General features: G+C 48.0%; 1 pseudogene; it reads left to right on the top strand.

Moving 5' to 3' along the window:
* Window positions 1-202: 202 nt before the first annotated feature.
* LOC123114820 (uncharacterized) lies at window positions 203-3,025 on the top strand (annotated as a pseudogene).
* Window positions 3,026-6,216: the final 3,191 nt, after the last annotated feature.

The following is a 6,216-nucleotide window of genomic DNA, read 5'->3' on the forward strand; positions in this document are numbered from 1 at the left end:
AATCAGCAGCAACATGGAACCAGCATGCCTCCAATTTTACTCTTAGTTTAGTGCTGGCAAAAAGTTCAGGTGGAGGGTTAAGCGTCTAGCTAATCTGTTCAAGTTTTTGTGAACCGTGACCATCAGTTGTGATGATTTGATTGCTCGAGAAAAAGGGTGTTATTTTTAATTAATTTACAAAACAACCATGGACATGCAGGCACTGTCAGCCAGGGAAATGGTGAGCTACGACGATGCCCGTGATTATGTGACATCCCTGTTCATCATGCTGAAGAAGGAACCAGTCATCTTGTTCCGCATCGAGTTCCTGGTGGTCCTCGTCACGCTGCTCTTCTTCGCCATGTTCCTCATGGATTTCTTTCGCCGCATCATCCACAACCCATTCATGAGGGCCGTCTTCAGCATCTTCGACGGCGTCTCCGACTCCATTGTCTTGTACCTCCTGGGGGCCATGCAGTCGGCGCCTTTCAAGAACCAGCTGTTCCCGATCTGGGCTCTTGTGCTCGTCAATTTCCGCTACAGCGCAGATTACATCTCCGGCTACGGCGTTCCTGACCGCCGCGGACGGAGGTTCACCGAGTGGAGGAACGTGTTCAAGCTCCTGGGGTCGGCATTCTTGACTTGGACGCGTGGATCCAGCTTCACGGCTCCACTCTGGTCCGTCTGGTGCCTGCAGATAGTGAGGAGCGCGTACAGATTCCACTCCACACAATCTGGCATTTCGCTCCCTCTGGCATGGCGGGAGCTCGCACCTGGTTGCAGAGCACATGCGTGCCAGGTACAGCAACTCGCAACCAGCAGCCGGCCCAGTGACGATGGAAGACTACAGCTACTTGGTGTATGGAGAAACAAGGCGGAATTTCAAGCTAAAGAAGCCTCAGTATGCATTGTCTGCTCACCGGCCAAGAAAGATCTGGCAAGCTAGATGTTGTTGTGTAAGAGTCGTCTTCAATACCAGCAGCCGCACGTCCCAGCAGGAGTCGTCGCCACTGATCACGCTGGACAAAGTCTGGAAGTACTGTCCCATTCACCAGCCACATAACCAGGAGGAGGAAGAGGACCTAAAGAAGGACAATGACCTAAAGGATATCCCTTTGGCCTTCGCCTTGTCAAGGCTGCTTCGGTGCAGGTTTGAGGATGTGCCGCTGCAAGCATCTTTGAAATACACCGTGAGCTGATCAAGAGCATAATTGGTGGGAAGCTGGGCACCAGCGATGTCCTCAGGATCATGGAGCTGCAGCTTGCCTTCGTCCATGACTATTTCAACACCCGCTACCCCATGGTGTTCTGGTGTGGGCGCCTGTCTCTGTTCATCACTCTGTTTCTGTCCGTGCTGACAATCGGTGCTGTCTGCTGGCTTGCTGTGGATATCCGTAGGATCTATAAGCCCCCAGATGGCGAGCTTGCCAATCTGGTCAAGGGCTTTAATATTGACATGCTCATTACATGGGCATTCATTTTGCTGATGATTGCCAAGGAGGTCTGGGAGATGGTGACCTACTTACTCTCCGACTGGACAAGCTTAATCCTGGTGTGCGAGTATGTGCAGAGGAAGTGCAAGAGGATCAGAGGATCTATAGACACAAGGATGGATCGCATATTATTATGGTTTTCCAGAGCTAAGATTACTAATAAGAGGTGGCATGGACATCTTGACCAGTATGTCTTCCTGCAGTCGTATGAGGACAGACCAAGATTTTGGAATTTTGTTCACAACCTAACTACCGGAATAATTCCAAAGAAAGACGACGGGGCAAAGCTCAGTAGTGCCATCACAGTTCCCGAGTGTGTCAAGAAGGCAGTTCTGGAGAAGCTCAGCATAATGGTGGAGGAAAAAAAAGATTGTAGTCTGCCCAAGGACCAAGATTGTAGTCTGCCCAAGGACCAAGATTGTAGTTTGCCCAAGGAAAAACAAGATTCTAATCTTCCCATGGACCTCAAGGCATTGTCCAACAGCAACCTTAGCGAGCAGTTGCAGAACTACAAGTCTTACACCACACCACCGATGAGCACCGACATCGTCCTGCCGACAAGCTCTCACATCATTCTTGCGTGGCACATCGCGACCAGCCTCTGCGAAATGGAGCTTGCGAATAATCACGGTGTCAACTTGAGCAAACCTGGGTTTCCGCGCTCGCTGTTGTGTTGGTTGACTTCTTGCTGCTCCTCCAAACCTTATCTTATGGATTTGGGTGAGAAGAAAGATGGTATCTTGTCATGGTTCACAAATAGCTGCTCATCAAAGTCAAATGGGAAGTTGCCTGACGAGCTTCGGGAGTCATACACCATTGCAAATAGCTTATCGCGGTACTGTGCATATCTGCTGGTTGCAAAGCCTGACCTGACCCCTGATAGTTTTCTTGTTCCCAAGATAGTCTTCCAGAAAACCGTCAAGAGTGCTCGTGACGGCATCCTGAAAAATTGTGATTCACTAGAGAGCAGGCGCATAAAACTGAATGAAGCAGACGAGCCTATCGAAAACTCCGAAGAAGAAGATGTATTGAAACAGGGTGCAGCACTGGGCAAGGAACTGCTCAAAATTCCAACTGATGGAATTCGTTGGAAGATCCTGGAAGAGGTATGGACTGAGTTACTTATACACATTGCGCCCACGCGGAATGCACACGCGCACAGGAAGTGTCTCTCTGGAGGGGAGTTCATAACCCACATATGGGCATCGCTTTGGCACTATGGCATTCAGAAGAGTAGCTTGTGGCCAAATGAAGTTGCACTAGCAAACCGTGCCCCTGCAGCGCCTGAGAATGATGGTGTCCGAAATGCAAACAATATGGACAAAACAGTGCAAGTTTGTGCAGACGGAAGTGCCGAGCAGACTGGCGCTAATGTTCGTGAACCGGATGAGATCATGGGAACCCAGGAGCATAAGACAAGAAACTCTAGGAGAGTGCAAACAAGAATGGAGAGAACAGAGAGTTCAGAAATCGAGGAGGGGTCAACCGATGCCATAGCGGAGGACAGAAATTTTCAGAGAGGAATGGCTGGTCAAACCCAAAAGCAGGAGTGAGGCGAACAAGCTAGGTTGAAGGCATAGTTCCAGAGCAGCGCAACATGACCTGAATGGCGTGCCTGAATTATGCCATAAGTTCCGCAACAAGATCGCGAGCCTGCACCGAGAATATGTTGATCTTCTATTTGGGGACTTGATTCCCTTTGTTATATGGATGTTGTTCTTTCTTTCTTTCTTTTTTCCATAATACATCTGAGTTCTTTGTGATAGTACGTATATTTTATTGGACTCTCACCTCATACGTTTGTGATAGTGCGAGAGCAGACTGTTATGCACATTCTACCTTATTATCGCGCCTTTATAAATTATACCTTAATGCTCAATTTGGAATTCCGTTATTGCTCACCAACAGAAACAATGGTCATCTTTTTATAAAACAGGAACACATGCAACTCTCTACTCTCACCGAACCTTACCGGCGACTAGGATTCCTGAAGTTCCTAGCAATTCATCTGGACTATGCAAATGCGACTAGAACAACCAGAACTATGCAATTCAACTGGACAAAAACAACAACTAGAACTACAGATGAGGAATTGATAGTTCTCTTGGTTCAGCTTTATGTCGAACAAATGACGTGCATGCGCCAAATACGATGTATGCACACCCACTAGGCAAACTCCAACGCCGTTCATCCAATCGCCCGTAGATGTCCGGACCAGACAGTCCAGACACTTTTAGTCATCCAACGATGGTCACTAAAATTGTCTAGACCTGTTTGTACGTCCAAAACCCTGCAAACCAACAGTAAACTTGGGAAGGTTTGAGGGAGTCTGGACGCACTCCACGTCAGACTCCGACAATGCAAACTCATCCAAACCCCCTCTCTCCGTGTCGTCTCAAGAACCCTTCGCACACTGACGGGCATGACCGGACGGCTGCCCGCATTCACGCAGTCTAACCGTCCGTCCGCCTACTCGGCATTCACAGCGGCGGAGCCCGAGAAGCCTACTCTGACGGTATTACGGTCAGCGCTGGTCCTGAGATTTTGGGGGGCCGGGGCGAAAATAGAATCCGGGGCCCTTGATATAAACCTCAAAAGAATAATACATATATGATAATTGATTCTTCTACACCAAGACATATATCCAATAGTTTGTATTCTTGTTGTTACTGTAGGTCAATATTTATTAGATCTAAACTCAAAATAATTTGAGGTTTCTACAAAGATGGTTTTGGATTTTCAGTTAGGTTTCTATATTTGATTTAATAAATATACAAAGACATTTGGGTAGCTACCAACAAAACATGAAAATTAACCAACAATATAGACCTGGTTCTACTAGGAGAGAACTAGGACCTAGAAAAAATTGACCGCTTCAGGTTACTTTTCTCATCTTATGTGCAAGCAGAAGAACTTGACTATTGTTGGTCTGAATCATGTTTCTTTACTCAGAACACCATGAGGCCACCCCAGTGGCAACAACATACTAGACATGAAACCAAAAACCAATGGTATAAGAAATAGTTTGATTTCAGATCAATGGTAGAAATAGGTTTGGTTTTATGATCTATACCTGCAATTGAGGCTCTTGGAAAAGTATCCTGCCATACTCCTAGACGAATTTTTTCATGTTGAGATTTTACTTTGAAGGCATGAAGCTTGACCTGCAGACACGAAGCCATTGAAAACAATAGATTACGGCTGATTAGTGAAGGAAATCCGAGATATATATCAATCCCTGAATGGCATCGCTACCAGATATTTCGTACCCAGTCAATTCCAATCCCGACAGATGAGATTGACACGGCGATGGGGGTGTTTCCGGCGGGGGCGGTCAGGCATCGAGGCACCAGGGAAGGGTGTTCGCATCTTGGTCTAGGGTTTTCTCGCGCGTGTCTGCTCGTACTACTTGCTCGGGGCTGCACATGGAGCGGACGACGGCGGCTGGCTGCCTAGCGCATGCAGCGGACGACGGCGGCCTGCGATGCGGTGGCTGGCTCCCTTGGCTGCACTTGCACGGGGTGGCTACTCTTCTATGGTGGTGCCTTCGTTGTTCGTTCAAGGGGGTCGTCGTACAGCAGCGACGTCAGCACGGCGGTCGGATGTTGCCGGACTGCCAGCAGTCTCGGGGTCGTCCATGATTAACCCGGCGTGGTTGCCCTGATTCAGATCTGAACTTAAGTGATCTAGATCTGGTCGGCCAAGATGGTGGTAGCTACATACTATGCTGCAGCGACCTTCCGCAGCTTCACAATGACGGCGGTCACTGAAAGGTCCTGAGATGGTTCATCCCTCGGGATCAAATGATGGACTCCTGCAGGGAGATGCAAACTATAGACAAAGCTTTGATGCAGAGGGATGGTTGTGCAGCGGCGAAGGTCACTCATCGCATGTAGCTGCTGGGATCGTCGTAAAATGGTTACGACAACACAAGTGTGACTTCGATGGCACCATGTGCATCCGGTCTTGAGCTCCGGGGCGAAAGTCTAGGTCTTGAATCCCTGGCAATGGCGACGGTTTTTGTCGTTATCTTGTTGAAGGCATTGTTCGACATGCTCATACTGACTCTTCATGCTCGGCCTTGTTGGTTGGATCCAGTGATGGCGACTTTGAGTGTCGCTCCTTTTGGATCCAGGCATTGCGGTTGAAGAAATTCCTCGTCTGTGTGGTGTCATAAAATGGTTGGTGTAGATATGTTCATTGTTATAGTTTGCCGATCATGGATCTGATCCTTTTGACATTTTTTTTCTTTTTCCTCGCCTATGCGTGCTTTTGTCTTATATGACTTTGCTAGCCGCTGACTTTTTTAGGGTGTGTGTTGGTGTTGGCTATGTGCATGTTAGCTATGCAGAGGCCGAGTGTGTACTCATAGTGTTTTTATCTTCTTGATGCTTCATTTTAAGTCAATAAAATCAATCCTTTATCGAAAACTTGTTGGCCTCCCGCAGCTGTCTCTCCAACGCTTGGCGTCTTGCCGGACCCAAAAGAAGCATAAGGTCACAAAAATGAACCATCCACCACCCACAGGCGGCCTCCACAAGTTTGCTCGCGTGGAATGCCATGCTACCAATGTCGTCGGTCATCCCGGTGTGACTTTTTGACAAGGCATATGCATCCTGCCGAATCAGCGTCGTGTTTAATTTATTTTGATAGCGAGGATCCCGTGTCGGTGTATCTCCCAGTAGCTCACTTTGCGATCCGACTTGTGGCGTCCTTGTTGTTGGCAATAACACAAATGGAAACT

The sequence above is a fragment of the Triticum aestivum genome, chromosome 5B (genome assembly GCF_018294505.1).
Source record: "Triticum aestivum cultivar Chinese Spring chromosome 5B, IWGSC CS RefSeq v2.1, whole genome shotgun sequence".
NCBI classification, from domain to species: Eukaryota; Viridiplantae; Streptophyta; class Magnoliopsida; order Poales; family Poaceae; genus Triticum; species Triticum aestivum.